Source organism: Bubalus bubalis, chromosome 8, assembly GCF_019923935.1.
Source record: "Bubalus bubalis isolate 160015118507 breed Murrah chromosome 8, NDDB_SH_1, whole genome shotgun sequence".
Taxonomy (NCBI): Eukaryota; Metazoa; Chordata; class Mammalia; order Artiodactyla; family Bovidae; genus Bubalus; species Bubalus bubalis.
Genome location: NC_059164.1, coordinates 38,323,852 through 38,343,511, shown reverse-complemented (window position 1 = coordinate 38,343,511; position 19,660 = coordinate 38,323,852). Strand labels below are relative to the sequence as shown.

The following is a 19,660-nucleotide window of genomic DNA, read 5'->3' as shown; positions in this document are numbered from 1 at the left end:
TTTCCAACACCATTTACTGGAGAGACTGTCCTTTCCCATTTTATTTTCTTGCTGCCTTTCTTGTAAATTAGCTGATCATACACATCTGAGTTTATTTCTGGGCTCTCTATTCTCCTCTATTGATCTATGTCTTTTTTTTTTTTTTAATGCTTTACAAAATTTTGTGGTTTTCTGTCATACATCAAGAATCAGCCATAGGTACACCTATGTCCCCTCCCTCCCAAACTCCCCTCACATCTCCCTCCTCATTCCACCCTTCCAGACTATCACAGAGCCCCTGTTTGAGTCCCCTGAATCACACAGCAAATTCTCATTCAGTTCAGTTCAGTTACTCAGTCGTGTCTGACTCTTTGCAACCCCAGGGGCTGCAGCACGCCAGGCCTCCCTGTCCATCACCAACTCCCGGAGTTCACCCAGACTCACGTCCATTGAGTCAGTGATGCCATCCGACCATCTCATCCTCTGTCGTCCCCTTCTCCACCTGCCTTCAATCTTTCCCACCATCAGGGTCTTTTCAAGTGAGTCAGTTCTTTGCATCAGGTGGCCAAAGTATTATTGGCTATCTATTTTACATATGGTATCTCTCCATACATCTCACCTTCTCCCTCCTCCCTTCCCCCTGTGTCTATAGGTCTGTTCTCTATGTCTGTTTCTTCACTGCTGCCCTGAAAATAAATTCATGAGTACCATCTTTTTAGATTGCATATATATGTGTCAGTACACAATATTTATATTTCTCTTTATGACTTACTTCACTCTGTATAATAGGCTCTAGGTTCATTCACCTCATTAGAACTGACTCAAACATGTTCCTTTTTATGACTGAGTAGTATTCCATTGTTAGAGAAGGAAAGGGCAACCCACTCCAATGTTCGTGCCTGGAGAATCCCAGGGGTGGAGGAGCCTTGTGGGCTGCCGTCTATGGGGTCGCACAGAGTCGGACACAACTTAAGCAACTTAGTGGCAGCAGCAGCAGTATTCCATTGTATATATGTACCACAACTTCTTTATTCATTCATCTGTCTATGGACATCTAGGTTGCTTCCATGTTATAGCTATTGTAAATAGTGCTGCAATGAACATTGGGGTATGTGTGTCTTTTTAAATTTTGGTTTCCTATGGGTATATGCCTACGAGTATGATTCCTAGGTCATAAGGTGGTTTTGTTCCTAGTTTTTAAAGGAATCTCCATACCGTATTCCATAGTGGTTGAATCAGTCTATATTCCCACCAGGAATCCAAGAGCATTCCTTTTTCTCCACACCCTCTCCAGCATTTATTGTTTGTAGACTCTTTGATGATGGCCATTCTGACTGGTGTAAAGTGGTATTTAATTGTAGTTTTGATTTGCATTTCTCTAATAATGAGTGATGTCGAGCAGCTTTTCATGTGCTTGTTAGCTATCTCTATGTCTTCTGTGGAGAAATGTCCTTTTAAGTCTTTTTCCCACTTTATGATTGGGTTGCTTGTTTTTCTGGTATTGAGCTGTATGACTGCTTGTATATTTTGGAAATTAATTCTTTGTCAGTTATTTCCTTTGCTATTATTTTCTCCTATTCTGAGGGTTGTCTTTTCACCTTTGTAGTTTCCTTGCTGTGCAAAAGCTTTTAAGTTTAATTAGGTTCCATTTGTTTATTTTGTTTTTATTTCCATTACTCTAGGAGGTGGGTCATAGAAGATCTTGATTTATATATTCAGGTGTTCTGCCTATGTTTTCCTCTAAGAGTTTTATAGTTCCTGGTCTTACATTTAGGTCATTAATCCATTTTGATTTTATCTTTGTGTATGGCAAAGTTTTACCAGCACCATTTATTGAAGAGGCTATCTTTGCCCCATTGTACTTTCTTGTCTCCTTTGTCAAAAATAAGGTTACCCCTAGGTGTATGGGTTTATCTCTGGGTTCTCTATCTTGTTCCATTTGTCTGTATTTCTGGTTTTGTGCTAGTTACCATACTGTCTCGATGACTAGCTTTGTAGTATAGTCTGAAGTCAGGAAGGTTGATTCCTCCAGCTCCAACTTCTTTCTTAAGACTGCTTTGGCTATTTGGGGTCTTTTGCATTTCCATATGAATTGGGAAATTTTTTGTTCTAGTTCTGTGAAAAATGCCATTGGTAATTGGGATTGCATTGAATCTGTAGTTTGCATGTGGCAGTATAGTGACTCTTACAATATTGATTCTTCCTACCCAGGAATATGGAATGCCTCTCCATCTGTTTATGTTGTCTTTGATTTCTTTCATCAGTGTCTTATAATTTTCTGTACACAGGTCTTTTGTCTCCTTCAGATCAGGTCAGATCAGATCAGTCGCTCAGTCGTGTCCGACTCTTTGTGACCCCATGAATCGCAGCACGCCGGGCCTCCCTGTCCATCACCAACTCCCGGAGTTCACTCAGACTCATGTCCATTGAGTCAGTGATGCCATCCAGCCATCTCATCCTCTGTCGTCCCCTTCTCCTCTTGCCCCCAGTGCCTCCCAGCATCAGTCTTTTCCAATGAGTCAACTCTTCGCATGAGGTGGCCAAAGTACTGGAGTTTCAGCTTTAGCATCATTCCCTCCAAAGAAATCCCAGGGCTGATCTCCTTCAGAATGGACTGGTTGGATCTGCTTGCAGTCCAAGGGACTTTGGTAGGTTTATTCCTAGATATTTTATTCTTTTTGTTGGAATGGTGAATAGGATTGATTTCCTTAATTTCTCTTTCTGATTTTTCATTGTTCTTATATAGGAAGGCAAGTGATTTCTGTGTATTGCCATAGCTAGGACTTCCAAAGCTATGTTGAATAATAGTGGTGAGAGTGAACACCTTTGTCTTGTTCCTGATCTTAGAGTGCTTTAAGCTTTTCATCATTGAGTATAATGTTTGCTGTGGGTTTATCATATATGGCATTTACTATGTTGAGGCAGGTTTCTTCTATGCCCATTTGTTGAAGCTTTTTTTTATCATAAATGGGTGCTGAATTTTCTGGAAGGTTTTTCTGCATCTATCGAGATGATCATATGGTTTTTAATCTTTCCACTTGTTAATATGGCATATCACATTGATTTCTGTATGTTGAAGAATCCTTGCATCCCTGAAATAAACCCGACTTGATCATTGTGTATGAGTATTTCAGTGTGTTGGTGAATTTTGTTTGCTACTATTTTGTTGAGGATTTTCGCATCTATGTTCCTCAGTGATCAGTCAGTTCAGTTCAGTCACTCATTCGTGTCTGACTCTTCACGACCCCATGGACTGCAGCATGCCAGGCTTCCCTGACCTTCACCAACTCCTGGAGCCTGTTCAAACTCATGTCTGTTGAGTCAGTAATACCATCCAACCAGCTCATCCTCTGTCGTCCCCTTTACTCTTGCCTTCGGTCTTTCCCAGCATCATGGTCTTTTCCAAGGAATCAGTTCTTCGCAACAAGTGGCCAAAGTATTGGAGCTTCAGCTTCAGCCCTTCCAATGGATATTCAGTACTGATTTCCTTTAGGATTGACTGGTTTGATCTCCTTGCAGTCCAATGGACTCTCAGGAGTCTTCTCCAACACCACAGTTCAAAAGCATCAATTCTTCGGTGCTCAGCTTCCTTTATGGTCCAATTCTCACATCCATACATGGGATACTGAAAAAACCATAGCTTTGAGTAGATGGACCTTTGTCAGTAAAATGTAACATCTCTGCTTTTTAACATGCTGTCTAGGTTGGTCATAGCTTTTTTTCCAAGGAGCAAGCATCTTTTAATTTCATGGCTGCAGTCATGATCTGCAGTGATTTTGGAGCTCCAGAAAATTAAGTCTGTCACTGTTTCTGCTGTTTACTGGCCTATAATTTCTTTGTTTTGTCTTGTCTTTGCCTGGTTTGAGTATCAGGATGATTGTGGCCTCATAGAATGAGTTTAAAAGGACTTCCCTGGTGGCTCAGACAGTAAAGCGTCTGTCTACAATGCGGAAGACCCAGGTTCGATCCCTGGGTTGGGAAGATCCACTGGAGAAGGAAATGGCAACCTACTCCAGTACTATTGCCTGGGAAACCGCATGGACAGAAGAGCCTGGTAGGCTACAGTCCATGGGGTCGCAGAGAGTCAGACACGAAATGAGTTTGGAAGTGTTCCTTTCTCTGTAATTTTTTGGAAGAGTTTCAGAAAAATAGGCATTAACTCTTCTCTAAATGTTTGATAGAATTTACTTGTGAAGCCATCTGGCCCTGGATTTTTGTTTTTTTGAGAGATTTTTGATCACTGTTTCGATTTTAGTGTTTGTAATTGGGTTTCATAATTTCTGTTTCTTCCTGGTTCAGTTTTGAGAGATTGAACTTTTCAAAGAATCTGTCCATTTTCTTTAGGTTGTCCATTTTATTAGCATATCAGTTCAGTTCAGTTGTTCAGTCATGTCCAACTCTTTGCAAACCCATGAGTCGCAGCACGCCAGGCCTCCCTGTCCATCACCAACTCCTGGAGTTCACTCAAACTCATGTCCATCAAGTCGGTGATGCCATCCAGCCATCTCATCCTCTGTCGTCCCCTTCTCCTCCTGCATGTAATTGCTCATAATATTCTCTTATGATCCTTTGTATTTCTGTGTTGTCTGTTGTAACCTTTCCTTTTTCATTTCTAATTTTGTTGATTTGATTTTTCTCCCTTTTCTTCTTGATGAGTCTGGCTAGTGATTTGTCAATTTTATCTTCTCAAAGAACCATCTCTTAGTTTTATTAATCTTTGCTATGTTTCCTTCATTTCTTTTTCATTTATTTCTGCTCTGATGTTCATGATGTCTTTCCTTCTGCTGACTTAGGGGGTTTTTAGTTCTTCTTTTTCCAGTTGCTTTAGATGTAGAGTTAGGTTGTTTATTGATGTTTTCCTTGTTTCTGGAGATATGATAGTATCACTATAAACTTCCCTCTTAGAACTGCTTTTGCTGAATCCCATGGGTTTTAATATCTTCCCTATAGTTTATATGGTAAAGAATCTGCCTGCAAGGCAGGAGACCTGGGTTCTCCTTTCTGATCCCTGAGTCAAAAAGATCCTCTGGAGAAGGGCAAGACAAACCACTCCAGTATTCTTGCCTGGAAAATCCCATGGATAGAGGAGCCTGGTGGGCTACAGTTCGTGGGGAGTCAGACATGACTGAGTGACTAACACTGCTACTGCTATAGGTTTTAGGTTGTCATGTTTTCATTGTCATTTGTTTCTGGGAATCTTTTGATTTCCCTTCTTATGTCTTCAGTAGCCTCTTCTTTATTTAGTAATGTATTCTTTAATGAGTTTGCATTTTTAATGCAGTTTTGTTTTTTTTCCTGTAGTTGATACCTACTCTCATAGCATTGTGGTCAGAGAAGATACTTGATACAAATTCAATTTTCTTAAATTTACTGAGTCTTGATTTGTGGCCCAAGATGTGGTACATCCTCGAGAATGTTCCATGTGCAGTTGAGAAGAAGGTGTACTGCTACTGCTAAGTCGCTTCAGTTGTGTCCGACTCTGTGCGACCCTGTAGACAGTAGCCCACCAGGCTCCCCCGTCCCTGGCATTCTCCAGGCAAGAACACTGGAGTGGGTTGCCATTTCCTTCTCCAATGCATGAAAGTGAAAAAATAAAGTGAAGTCGCTCAGTCATGTTCGACTCCTAGCGACCCCATGGACTGCAGCCCACCAGGCCCTTCCGTCCATGGGATTTTCCAGGCAAGAGTACTGGAGTGGGGTGCCATTGCCTTCTCTGGAGAAGAAAGTGTACTCTTCTGCATTTGGATGGAAAGTCCTGAAGATATCAGTTAGGTCCGTTTGATCTGATACTTTATTTAAGATTTGCGTTCCTTATTAATTTTCTGTTTTGATGATCTGTCATTGGTGTACTGGGGGTGTTAAAGTCCCCTGCTATTATTGTGTTACTATTATGTCCCTGGTGGCTCAGAGGTTAAAGCGTCTGCCTCCAATGCAGAAGACCTGGGTTCGATCCCTGGGTCGGGAAGATCCCCTGGAGAAGGAAATAGTAACCCACTCCAGTATTCTTGCCCGGAGAATCCCATAGATGGAGAAGCCTGGTGGGCTACAGTCCACAGGGTTGTAAAGAGTCGGACACGACTGAGCGACTTCACTATATTATACTATTATGTCTGTTAGTGTTTGCCTTATGTATTGAGGTGCTCTTATGTTGGGTGCATACATATTTACACTTTTTATATCGTCTTCTTGGATTGACCTCTTGATTATTATGTACTGTCCTTCTTTGTCTCTTATGATATTACTTATTTTAAAGTCTATTTTGTCTGAAATAAGGATTGCCACTCTGGCTTTCTTTTGGCTTCCATTCACATGGAATATCTTTTTCCATCCTTTCACTCTCAGTCTGTATGTGTCTCCAGGTCTAAACTAGGTCTCTTGCAGTCAGCAAATATATGGATCTTGTTTTTGTATCCATTCAGTCAGTCTGTATCTTTTGGCTGCTGCATTTAATCTGTTTACATTTAAGGTAATTATTGATACATAGGTTCCTATTGGCATTTTCTTGATTGTCTTGGGCTTGTTTTTGTAGGTCTTTTCTTTCTCTTGTATTTACTGGCTATGTAAGTCCCCTTAGTATTTGTTGCAAGGCTGGTTTGGTGGTACTAAATTCTCTTAACTTCTGCTTGTCTACAAAACTTTTGATTTCTCCATCAGTTTTGAATGAAATCTTTGCTGGGGTAGTAAACTTGGCTGTAGGTTTTTCTCTTTCAATACTTTAAATATATCCTGCCATTCCCTTCTGCCCTGCAGAGTTTCTGCTGAAAGATCTGCTGTTAATTGTATGGGTTTTCCCTTGTATGTTATTTATTACTTTTCCCTTGCTGCTTTTAAAATTCTTTCTTTGTGCTTAATATCTGTTAGCTTGATTAATATGTGTCTCAATGTCTTCTTGGGTTTATGCTGTAAGGGACTCTCTGTGCTTTTTGGACTTGATTGACTATTTCCTCTCCCATGTTTGAGAAGTTTTCAACTATAATTTCTTCCAAAATTTCCTCAGTGCCTTTCTTTTTTTCTTCTTCCCCTGGAACCACTATAACTTGAATGTTGGTGCATTTAATATTGTCCCAAAGTCTCTGAGGCTATCCTCAATTCTTTTCATTCTTTTCCCTTTATTCTGCTCTTCAGCAATTATTTCCACCATTCTATCTTCCAGTTAATTATCCATTCCTCTGCCTGTTATTCTGCTATTGGTTCCTTCTAGAATATTTTTAATTTCAGTAATTGTATTATTCATCTCATTTTATTTATTTCTTCTATGTCATTGGTGATTGTATTAGCTGTATTAGCTGTGTTTCTTGCATTTTCTCCATTCTGTTTTCAAGTCTTGAGAGCATCTTTACTATCAGTATTAGGAATTCTTTTTCAGATAGAGTGCATTTTTCTTCTTTGCTTACTTGGTCTTGTTAGTTTCTACCTTGCTCCTTTATTTGTGCTGTATTTTGCTGTCTTTTCATCATTTTTTTTTCCCCTAACTTGCTTTACTTGAGGTCTCCTTTTCCCAGGCTTTAGGGTTGCATTCCTTCTTCCTTTTGGTTTTTGCCCTTGGAGGGAAAGGTTGGTTGAGTGGTTCATGCTGATTTCTTGTTAGTGGTGACTTTTGCCTGTGTTCTGCTAAGCCCTGAGCTTGCAGGCGCTCTGGCCTCAGGAGCTGCTGGGTCCATCCCAGCAGTCTTCATTTGAACATTTCTTTGTCCAGATCCAATCTGGAAACCTATGTGTCTGCTTTTATGACAAACTCATACTGTTTTTATTGCTGTAGCTTTGTGGTATAGTTTAAAATCAGGAAATGTGGTGCATCTAACTTTATTATTTTTTCTCAAGATTGATTTGCTGATTCTAGTCTTTTGTGCTTCAAAACAAAGTATAGGATTTTACTTTTCTATTTCTGTGAAAAATGCCATTGGAATTTTGTTAGGGGTTATATTGAATCTTTAGATTGCATCTGTTCTTCAGACTTTCAGGTTACAGGCTTTTTACCTCCTTGGTTACATTTAATCCTCACATTTTTTATTCCTTTTAAAATTTATTTTATTGAAATATAGTTGATTTGTTGCTTTTGTTTTTTGGTTGCTGAGTCATGTGTGACACTTTTGTGACCAAATGGACTGTAGCCTGCCAGGCTCCTCTGTTCATGGGATTTTCCAGAAAAGAATACTGGAGTGCAGTGCCATTTCCTTCTCCAGGGGATTTTTCCCACCCAGAGATGAAATCTGCACTTCCTGCATTGCAGGCAGATTCTTTACCACTAAGCCATCTGGGAAGCCAAAACAAAAACAAAAAGATCCCATGCTGTTTGGGGTACAGTCTGCATGCTGGGGGCCTTTCAAACATAAAGAGCCAGTTTAGAGATCAATCCAGTTTCTTTCTTTAGGGCAACAGCATTCTTTCCTAGCTGGCTATGTCTCAATAGGAAAGGTGTATAGTCAGCAGAATTCGAACCTGTGCAAGGAAACCCCAATGGGTTTCTAGTCAATAGCCTTAACCACTCAGCCATGGCTACTTAGATAGACATAGTCAAGTTACAATGTGTTAACTTCTACTGTACAGCAAAGTAATTCAGTTATACATATATATGTATATGCTCTCTTTCATATTATTTTTCATATTCTGTATGGTTTGTCACAGGATACTGAATGTAGTTCCCTGTGCTGTGCAATAGGACGTTGTTGTTTATCCATTCTATATATAATAGTTTGCATCTTCTAATCCCAAACTCCCAATCTCTCATCCACATCCTTTGCCCTTCGGCAACTACAAGTTTGTTCTCTATGTCTCTTGAGTCTTTTTCTGTCTCATAAATAGGTTTATTTGTGTCATATTTTAGATTCCACATAACAACAATATCATCTTTTTCTGAGTTATTTCACTTAGTATAACAATCTCTGGCTTTTATTATGGTGAGATATGTTCCCTCAATAGCCACTTTAATAGATTTTATCATGAATGGATAAAATTGGATATTAAATTTTATCAAATGCTTTTTTTCTGCACTATTGAAATGATCATACTTTTTTTGTCTTTCCCTCTGTTGATGTGATGTATCACATTGATTTGTATATATTGAACCATCCTTGTGACCATAGGATGAATTCAACTTGGTGGTGGTGTATGATCTTTTCTGTGTGTTGCTGGATTTGGTTTGCTAGTATTTTACTGAGAATTTTTATATCAATACCTGTCAAAGAAATTGCCCTCTAATTTTCTTTTTTGGTAAAGTCTTTGTCTGGTTTTGGTATCAGTGTGATAATAGCTTCATAGAATGTCGTTGGGAGTGCCCTTTCCTCTTCAATCTTTGGAAGATTTTGAGAAGGATCCGTATATGTTCTTTTTTATAAGGTTGGTAGAATTCACCTGTGAAGCCATCTGGTACTGGATGCTTATTTTTATGGAGTTTTTCCCTTAAAAATACAGATTTCATCTCACGTCTAGTGATCTGTCTGTTCAAATTATCTATTTATTCCTAATTCAGTTTTGGTGGACAGTATGTTTCTAGAAATTTGTCCATTTCTTCTAGGTTGTCAAATTTATTGGCATATAATTATTCATAGTATTCTCTTATATTGTGTAATATTTCTGCAGTATCAGTTGTTACTTCTTATTTTTCATTTTATTTGGGTCCTCTCTCTTTACTTCTTGATAACCTGGCCAGAGGATTTCTTTTCCCTGGTCAAATTTCCCCTTTCAAAGAATCAGCTCTTGATTTTATTGATTTTTTCTTTCCCCATTGTTTTGTGGATCTCTATTTTATATATTTCCTCTCTGATCTTTATTATTTTCTTCCTTCTGCTGACCTTCGATTTTGTTCTTCTTTTTCTAATTCTTTTCAGTGATAGGTTAGATTGTTTATAAAAAGGTTTTTTTGTTTGTTTTATGAGAAGGGCATGTATGGCTATTACTTCACTGCATTCCATAGATTTTATATGGATGTGTGTGTATTCTTTTTGATATAATTATAAATAGGATTATTTTCTTAATTTATGTTACTAATACCTCATTGTTAGTGTATAAAATGCAATAGATTTTTGTGTATTCATTTTATATTTCTGATACCTTTACTAAATTTATTAGTTCTAACAGCTTTTCAGTAGAGTTCTAAGGATTTTCAATATGTAATACCTTGTTATCTGCAAAAAGTGACAGTTTAACTTCTATTATCATTTGAATGTATTATATCTTTTTATTTTGCCTAATTGCTCTGGCAAGGATTTCTAGTACAATATTGAGTAAAGGCAGAAATGGTAAGGATCCCTGTCTTGTTGAGGATTTTAGAGGAAAAGCTTTCAATTTTCACCCTGAATATGATGTTAGCCACAGGCTTGTCACATATGCTCTTTATTATGTTGAGGTACATTACCTGTATAATCACTTTATTGTAATTTTTTTAATCACAAATTGATATTGACTTAAGTCAAGTGCTTTGCATCTATTCAGATTATATAATTCTTACCCTTCAATTTGTTAATATTGTATATCACAGTAATTGATTATGAAAAATAAACTGTGCTTGCATTTCTGAAATGTATTATTCTCAATAATGTTATATGACCCTTTTAGAGTATTATTAAACTTGGTTTGCTAATATTTTGTTGATAATATTTGCATCTGTGATCATTGGGCATATTGGCTTATTTTCTCTTTTTTAAATTAATTTTTATTTGATATTATAGTTGATTTACAATGTTCTATTAGTTTCAGGTGCAAAGCAAAGTGATTCAGTTTTACATATGCATATATCCATTCTTTTTCAGATTATTTTCCCATATACGTTATTAACGAATATTGAATAGAGTTCCCTGTACTATAGGAGGTCCTTGTTGATTATTAATTATATATATAGTAATGAGTATATGTTAATCCCAACCTCAATTTACACCTCCCTCCACCTTTCCACATTGGTGACCATAAGTTTATTGTCAAAGTCCATAAGTCTGCTTTGTAAATAAGTTCATTTATATCATGCTTTTTAGATTCCACATATAAATGGAATCATATGCTATTTGTCTTTGTCTGACATACTTCACTTATGACCATCTCTAGGTCCATGTGTTTCTGCAAATGGCATTATTGCATTCTATTTTATGGCTGAGTAATATTACATTGTATATATGTATTACATCTCCTTTATCCACTCATCTGGAGATGGACATTTAGGTTGATTCCATGTCTTAGCTCTTATAAATAGTGCTGCAATGAACATTGGAATGCATGTGCTTCTTTGAATCATGGTTTCTTCCAGATATATGTCCAGGAAAGGGATTGCTGGATCAAATGGTAGCTTGATTTTTAGTTTTTAAAAGAATCCCCATGCTGTTCTCCATACTGGTTGTACCAATTTACATTCCTACAAACAGTGTAGGAGGGTTTCCTTTTGTCTACCCCCTTTCCAACATTTATTATTTGTAGACATATTGATGATGGTCTTTTTTTAAAACTGGAGAATAATTTCTTTACAATATTGTCTTGGTTTCTGCCATACATCAACATGATTCAGCCACAGGTATACACATGTCCCCTCCCTCCTGAACCTCTCCTCCCATCTCCCACCCCATCTCACCCCATGTGTATGTAATCTAGAAAGATGGTAATGATGAACCAATTTGCAGGGCAGTAATGGAGACGCAGACATAGAGAACAGACTTGCAAACACAGTGGGGGAAGGAGAGCGTGGGATGAGTTGAGAATAGCATGGAAACATATACATTACTATATGTAAAGTATATAGCAAGTGGAAATTTGTTTTGTGACACAGGAAGCTCACTGAAGTCTTGATTTACATTTCTATAATAATTAGCAGTGTTAAACATCTTTTCACATGATATTGGCCATCTATCTGCATGTCTTCTAGTGGTTTTCTGGTAGCATCTTGAGGATTTTCTATTAATATGTACAGTCTCATGTCATCTGCAAATAGTGACGGTTTTACTTCTTCATTTCCAATGGGGATTCCTTGCATTTCTTTTTCTTCTCTGATTGCCTTGCCTAGGACTTCAGAGAAGTTTAATAAAAGTTGTAGAGTGGCCATCCTTGTCTTGTTCCTGATCTTAGAGGAAATGCTCTCAATATTTCACCACTGAGAATGATGTTTGCTGTGGGTTTGTCACATATGGCCTATGTTATATTGAAGAAGATCCTCTTTATGCACTTTCTGGAGAGTTTTTATCATAAATTGATGTCGAATTTTGTCAAAAGCCTTCTCTGCATCTGTTGAGATGATCATATGGTTTTTATTCTCCAACTTGTTAATGTTGTGTATCACATGGATTCATTTGGGGATATTGAAAAATCCTTACAATCTTGGGATAAATCCCACTTGATCAGGGTGCATGATCCTTTTGATGTATAGTTGATTCAATTTACTAGTATTTTGTTGAGAATTTTTGCAACTCTGTTCACCAGTGATATGAGCCTGTGAGTTTATTCTTTTTGTGGTATCTTTGTCTGCTTTTGAAATCAGGATGATGGTGGCCTCATAAGTTTGGGAGAGTTCCTTCTTCTGTTTTTGGAAGAACTGCAAAAGAATAGGTGTTAACTCTTTAAATGTTTGATAGAATTCAATCGTGAAGCCATGTAGTCCTAGACTTTTTTTGATAGAAATTTTCAAATTGCACTTTCAATTTCAATACTTGTGATTGGTCTGTTCATATTTTCTTTTTCTTCTTGGTTTAGTCTTAGAAGGTACCTCTTAGGTACCTCTTTAAGAATTTGTCCATTACTTCTAGGTTGTCCATTTTATTGGTATATAGTTGCTCATAGAAATCTTGTGATCTTTTGTATTTCTGTGGTGTCTATTTTAACATCTTTTTAATTTCCAATTTTACTAATTTGAGTTCACTCCTTTTTTTTCTTAATGAATATAGCTAAAGCTTTATCAATTTTGTTCATCTTTACAAAGAACCAGCTTTTAGTTTCACTGATCTTTTCTATTGTATTCTTAGTCTCCATTTCATTTATTTCAGTTTTGATCTTTGTGATTTATTTCCTTCTAGTAACTTTTGGTTTTGTTTGTTCTTTCTCTGGTTGCTGTATGTGTAAGATTAGGCAAATTATTTGAGATTGTCCTTGTTTCCTGAGGAAACACTCTATTGCTATAAACTTCCCTCTTAGAACTACTTTTGCTGTGTTCCATATGCTGTGGATTGTCATGCTTTCATTTTCATTTGTCCCTAGGTAATTTTTATTTCCTCTTTGATTTCTGCAATGATCATTTAGTGATGTATTGTTTAGCCTCCATGTATTTGTGTTTTGTTGATTTCTAATCTCATAGTGATGTAGTCAGAGAAGATGCTTAATATGATAAATATCCTGAGGTCTGTTTTGTGGCCCAGCTTATGATCTATCTTGGAGAGTGTGTATTCCACTTGTTTTGGATGGAATGCTGTATAATATCAGTTAGGTCCACTGGGAATAATGTGTCTTTTAAGGCCTTTGTTTCCTTATTGATTTTCTGTCTGGATGATCTGTCCACTGATGAAAGTGGGGTGTTAAATTTATCCACTGCTATTGTGTTACTGTCAGTTTTTCCTTTTATGGCTGTTAACATTTGCCTTATATATTAGGGTGCTCCTACATTGGGTGCATATATATATTTAAGATTATTTTCTCTCCTTGGATTGATCCTTTGATAATTATGTAGTAACAGTATTTTGTCTAATATGAGTATTGCTACTCCAGCTTTCTTTTGATTTTACTTGCATAGAATAACTTTTTCCATCCCCTTACTTTCAGTCTATATATATCCCTAAACCTGAAGTGGGTCACTTGAAGACTGCATATATACAGGTCATATTTTCATATCCATTCAGCCAATCTATGTCTCTTGGTTAAAGCATTCGATTAATTTACATTTAGGTAATTATCAATATGTATGTACCTATTTCCATTTTTTAAATTGTTTTGGATTTGTTTCTTTTTTTTATGTGAAACTCTGAAGTCTGGATATTTTGCTCTTTCTTATTTTTTTTAATTTTATTTTATTTTTAAACTTTACAATATTGTATTGGTTTTACAAATATCGAAATGAATCCGCCACAGGTATACATGTGTTCCCCATCCTGAACCCTCCTCCCTCCTCCCTCGCCATACCATCCCTCTGGGTCATCCCAGTGCTCCAGCTCCAAGCATCCAGTATCGTGCATCAAACCTGGACTGGCAACTCGTTTCATACATGATATTATACATGTTTCAATGCCATTCTCCCAAATCTTCCCACCCTCTCCCTCTCCCACAGAATCCATAAGACTGTTCTATACATCAGTGTCTCTTTTGCTGTCTCGTATACAGGGTTATTGTTACCATCTTTCTAAATTCCATATATATGCGTTAGTATACTGTATTGGTGTTTTTCTTTCTGGCTTACTTCACTCTGTATAATAGGCTCCAGTTTCATCCACCTCATTAGAACTGATTCAAATGTATTCTTTTTAATGGCTGAGTAATACTCCATTGTGTACATGCACCACAGCTTTCTTATCCATTCATCTGCTGATGGACATCTAGGTTGCTTCCATGTCCTGGCTATTATAAACAGTGCTATGATGAACATTGGGGTACACGTGTCTCTTTCCCTTCTGGTTTCCTCGGTGTGTATGCCCAGCAGTGGGATTGCTGGATCATAAGGCAGTTCTATTTCCAGTTTTTAAAGGAATCTCCACACTGTTCTCCATAGTGGCTGTACTAGTTTGTATTCCCACCAACAGTGTAAGAGGGTTCCCTTTTCTCCACACCCTCTCCAGCATTTATTGCTTGTAGACTTTTGGATTGCAGCCATTCTGACTGGCGTGAAATGGTACCTCATAGTGATTTTGATTTGCATTTCTCTGATAATGAGTGATGTTGAGCATCTTTTCATGTGTTTGTTAGCCATCTGTATGTCTTCTTTGGAGAAATGTCTATTTAGTTCTTTAGCCCATTTTTTGATTGGGTCATTTATTTTTCTGGAATTGAGCTGTAGGAGTTGCTTGTATATTCTCGAGATTAGTTGTTTGTCAGTTGCTTCATTTGCTATTATTTTCTCCCATTCTGAAGGCTGCCTTTTCACCTTGCTAATAGTTTCCTTTGTTGTGCAGAAGCTTTTAAGGTTAATTAGGTCCCATTTGTTTATTTTTGCTTTTATTTCCAATATTCTGGGAGGTGGGTCATAGAGGATCCTGCTGTGATGTATGTCAGAGAGTGTTTTGCCTATGTTCTCCTCTAGGAGTTTTATAGTTTCTGGTCTTACATTTAGATCTTTAATCCATTTTGAGTTTATTTTTGTGTATGGTGTTAGAAAGTGTTCTAGTTTCATTCTTTTACAAGTGGTTGACCAGAGTTCCCAGCACCACTTGTTGAAGAGATTGTCTTTAATCCATTGTATATTCTTGCCTCCTTTGTCAAAGATAAGGTGTCCATATGTGCGTGGATTTATCTCTGGGCTTTCTATTTTGTTCCATTGATCTATATTTCTGTCTTTGTGCCAGTACCATACTCTCTTGATAACTGTGGCTTTGTAGTAGAGCCTGAAGTCAGTCAGGTTGATTCCTCCAGTTCCATTCTTCTTTCTCAGGATCGCTTTGGCTATTCGAGGTTTTTTGTATTTCCATACAAATTGTGAAATTATTTGTTCTAGCTCTGTGAAGAATACCGTTGGTAGCTTGATAGGGATTGCATTGAATCTATAGATTGCTTTGGGTAGTATACTCATTTTCACTATATTGATTCTTCCAATCCATGAACATGGTATATTTCTCCATCTATTAGTGTCCTCTTTGATTTCTTTCACCAGTGTTTTATAGTTTTCTATATATAGGTCTTTAGATTCTTTAGGTAGATATATTCCTAAGTATTTTATTCTTTCCGTTGCAATGATGAATGGAATTGTTTCCTTAATTTCTCTTTCTGTTTTCTCATTATTAGTGTATAGGAATGCAAGGGATTTCTGTGTGTTGATTTTATATCCTGCAACTTTACTATAATCATTGATTAGTTCTAGTAATTTTCTGGTGGAGTCTTTAGGGTTTTCTATGTAGAGGATCATGTCATCTGCAAACAGTGAGAGCTTTACTTCTTCTTTTCCAATTTGGATTCCTTTTATTTCTTTTTCTGTTCTGATTGCTGTGGCCAAAACTTCCAAAACTATGTTGAATAGTAATGGTGAAAATGTGCACCCTTGTCTTGTTCCTGACTTTAGAGGAAATGCTTTCAATTTTTCACCATTGAGGATAATGTTTGCTGTGGGTTTGTCATATATAGCTTTTATTATGTTGAGGTATGTTCCTTCTATTCCTGCTTTCTGGAGAGTTTTTATCATAAATGGATGTTGAATTCTGTCAAAGGCTTTCTCTGCATCTATTCGGGTCACCTCTAACTCCCTCCTCCCTCTTCTCTTCTCCATGTAATGCTGTGAACCTCTCTGGGTGACCCTCATGGTGGAGAAACTTTTCATCTTTAACGTAGATGTTTTATCAATGGTGCTGTATAGAAGGAGAAGTTTTGAAATGACTGTAAAAATAAGACCGATAACTGGAAGCAGGAGGCTTAAGTCCTAACCCTGACTCCAGGGAACTCCTGACTCCAGGGAACATTAATTGACAGGAGCCCATCAAATGCCTCCATACCGACACTGAAACCAAGCACCACACAAGGGCCAACAAGTTCCAGGGCAAGACATACCAAGCAAATTCTCCAGCAACAAAGGAACACAGCCCTGAGCTCCAAGATACAGGCTGCCCAAAGTCACCCCAAAACCATAGACATCTCATTACTCATTACTGGACACTTCATTGCACTCCAGGGAGAAGAAATACAGCTCCACCCACCAGAACACCGACACAAGCTTCCCTAACCAAGAAACCTTGACAAGCCACCTGTACAAACCCACACACAGTGAGGAAACACCACAATAAAGAGAACTCCACAAACGGCCAGAATACAGAAAGGACACCCCAAACTCAGCAATTTAAACAAAATGAAGAGACAGAGGAATACCCAGCAGATAAAGGAACAGGATAAATGCCCACCAAACCAAACAAAAGAGGAAGAGATAGGGAATCTACCAGATAAAGAATTCCGAATAATGATAGTGAATTTGATCCAAAATCTTGAAATCAAAATGGAATCACAGATAAATAGCCTGGAGACAAGGATTGAGAAGATGCAAGAAAGGTTTAACAAGGACCTAGAAGAAATAAAAAAGTCAATATATAATGAATAATGCAATAAGTGAAATTAGAAACACTCTGGAGGCAACAAATAGTAGAATAACAGAGGCAGAAGATAGGATTAGTGAATTAGAAGATAGAATGGTAGAAATAAATGAATCAGAGAGGAAAAAATAAAAACGAATTAAAAGAAATGAGGACAATCTCAGAGACCTCCAGGACAATATTAAACGCTACAACATTCGAATCATAGGGGTCCCAGAAGAAGAAGACAAAAAGAAAGACCATGAGAAAATACTTGAGGTGTCATTCTGTCATTTTTGAGATTGCACCCAAGAACTGCATTTCAGACTCTTTTGTTGACTATGATGGCTACTCCATTTCTTCTAAGTGATTCTTGCCCACAGTGGTAAGTATAATGGTCATCTGAGTTAAATTCACCCATTTCAGTCCACTTTATTTCACTGATCCTAAAATGTTGATGTTTACTCTTGCCATTTCCTGTTTGACCACTTCCAATTTACCTTAATTCATGGACCTAACATTACAAGTTCCTATGCAATATTGTTCTTTACAGCATCAGACTTTACTTCCATCACCTGTCATATCCACAGCTTGGCTTTGTTTTCACTTTGTTTTCATAGCTCCATTTCTGCATTCTTTCTGGAATTATTTCTCCACTCTTCTCCAGTAGCATATTGGGCACCTACCAACCTGGGGAGTTCATGTTTCAGTGTCCTATCTTTTTGCTTTTTCATACTGTTTATGGGGTTCTCAAAGCAAGAATACTGAGTGAGATGCCATTCCCTTCTCCAGTGGGCCACATTTTATCATTACTGTGAACAAAACTAGTGGAGGCGATGGAATTCCAGTTGAGCTATTTCAAATCCTAAAAGATGATGCTGTAAAAGTGTTGTAATCAGTTTAGTTCAGTTGCTCAGTCATATCTGACTCTTCGCAACCTCATGGACTGCAGCATGCCAGGCTTCCCTGACTATCACCAACTTCCGAGCTTACTCAAACTCATGTCTATTGAGTCAGTGATACCATCCAACCATCTCATCCTCTGTCGTCCCCTTCTCCTCCTGCCTTCAAACTTTCCCAGCATCAGGATCTTTTCCAATGAGTCAGTTCATTGCATCAGGTGGCCAAAGTAAAGTATTGGAATTTCAGCTTCAGCATCAGTCTTTCCAATGAATATTCAGGACTGATTTCCTTTAGGATGGACTGGATGGATCTCCTTGGAGTCCAAGGGACTCTCAAGAGTCTTCTCCAACACCACAGTTCAAAAGCACCAATTCTTCAGTGCTCAGCTTCCTTTATAGTCCACCTCTCACATCCATACATGACTACTGGAAAACCATAGCTTTGACTAGATGAACCTTTGTTGGCAAAGCAATATCTCTGCTTTTTAACGTGCTATCTAGGTTGGTTATAACTTTTCTTTCAATGCACAAGTGTCTATTTTGCAGCTGCAGTCACCACCTGCAGTGATTTTGTAGCCCCCCAAAAGAAAGTCTGTCACTCTTTTCCATTGTTTCCCCATTTATTTGCCATGAAGTGATGAGACCAGATGCCATGATCTTAGTTTTCTGAATGTTGAGCTTTAGGTCAACTTTTTCACTCTCCTCTTTCACTTTCATCAAGAGGCTCTTTAGTTCTTCTTCATTTCTGCCATAAGTGTGGTGCCATCTGCATATTTCTCCTGGCAATCTTGATTCCAGCTTGTGCCTCACACAGTCCAGCATGTCTCATGATGTGCCCTGCATATAAGTATTTGGAAAACCTCAGCAGTGGCCACAGGACTGGAAAAGGTCAGTTTTCATTCCAATCCCAAAGAAATGCAATGCCAAGGAATGTTTAAACTACCACACAATTGCACTCATCTCACACAATAGCAAAGTAATGCTCATAATTCTCCAAGCTACGCTTCAACAGTATGTGAACCATGAATTTCCAGATGTTCATGCTGGATTTAGAAAAGGCAGAGGAACCAGAGATCAAATTGCCAACATCTATGGGATCATCAAGAAGGCAAGAGAGTTCCAGAAAAACATCTACTACTGGTTTATTGACTATGCCTAAGCCTTTGACTGTTTTGATCACAACAAACTGGAAAATTCTTAAAGAGATGGGAAAACAAGATCACCTTACCTGCCTCCTGAGAGACCTGTATGCAGGTCAAGAAGCAACAGTTAGAACCAGACATGGAACAGCAGACTGGTTCCAAATTGGAAAAGGAGTACGTCAAGGCTGTATATTGTCACCCTGCTTATATAACTTATATGCAGAGTACATCATGTGAAATGACAGACTAGATGAAGCACAAACTGGAATCAAGATTGCTGGAAGAAATATCAATAACCTCAGGTGTGCAGATGACACCACCCTTATGGCAGCAAGTGAAGAACTAAAGAGCCTCTTGATGAAAGTGAAAGAGGAGAGTGAAAACTTGGCTTAAAACTCAACATTGAGAAAACTATGATCATGGCATCCAGTCCCATCACTTCATGGAAAATAGATGGAGAAACAATGGAAAGTGACAG

The 19,660-nt window shown here is 37.9% G+C and overlaps 1 non-coding gene across 1 annotated transcript; it reads left to right on the top strand.

Annotated features, from left to right (window-relative positions):
- The first annotated feature begins 5,872 nt into the window (after positions 1–5,872).
- Positions 5,873–5,944, top strand: TRNAW-CCA. The gene has a single exon. It is a non-coding gene; the product is annotated as a tRNA-Trp (tRNA).
- The last annotated feature ends 13,716 nt before the right edge of the window (positions 5,945–19,660 follow it).